We start from the raw sequence: 524 nt of genomic DNA on the forward strand, positions 1-524 counted from the left end.
GCACCTGCGGCCAGACTCTGCCCTGCCTCCTTTGAAGTGCTGCACAGCTTTCCCTGCCTGGCTAATCCCCAAAATGCCCCCTGCTCCCTTTTGACACCTCGCTGAGAAGTTGGGGGCTCAGATCTTCCCCCCACCTACAGGTTGCTGTAGTACCAGGGCTTGGGGTGGTGGTCTGGCACACCCCCCTTAGAGAAATACTGCTTGTAGTTGTGTCAAAACACACCACCCAGGTTAATGGGACCTGTTGTGGGCATCAGCCCTAGGCTGAAGTGTGGCCCCCCTGCTCCCTTTTGACACCTCGCTGAGAAGTTGGGGGCTCAGATCTTCCCCCCACCTACAGGTTGCTGTAGTACCAGGGCTTGGGGTGGTGGTCTGGCACACCCCCCTTAGAGAAATACTGCTTGTAGTTGTGTCAAAACACACCACCCAGGTTAATGGGACCTGTTGTGGGCATCAGCCCTAGGCTGAAGTGTGGCCCTTCTGGGGATGGGTAAGTTCAGCAAACCCCAAATTGCAATAAAACC

The 524-nt window shown here is 55.9% G+C and overlaps 1 protein-coding gene across 1 annotated transcript in view; it reads left to right on the forward strand.

Moving 5' to 3' along the window:
• FTCD (formimidoyltransferase cyclodeaminase) overlaps nt 1-524 on the forward strand; it is a gene marked incomplete at its 3' end in the record, with an annotated part of 4,938 nt that overhangs the window by 141 nt on the left and 4,273 nt on the right. The gene's annotated exons all lie outside the window — the stretch shown is intronic.

The sequence above is a fragment of the Antrostomus carolinensis genome, unplaced genomic scaffold, assembly GCF_000700745.2.
Source record: "Antrostomus carolinensis isolate BGI_N321 unplaced genomic scaffold, ASM70074v2 scaffold29559, whole genome shotgun sequence".
NCBI lineage: Eukaryota > Metazoa > Chordata > Aves > Caprimulgiformes > Caprimulgidae > Antrostomus > Antrostomus carolinensis.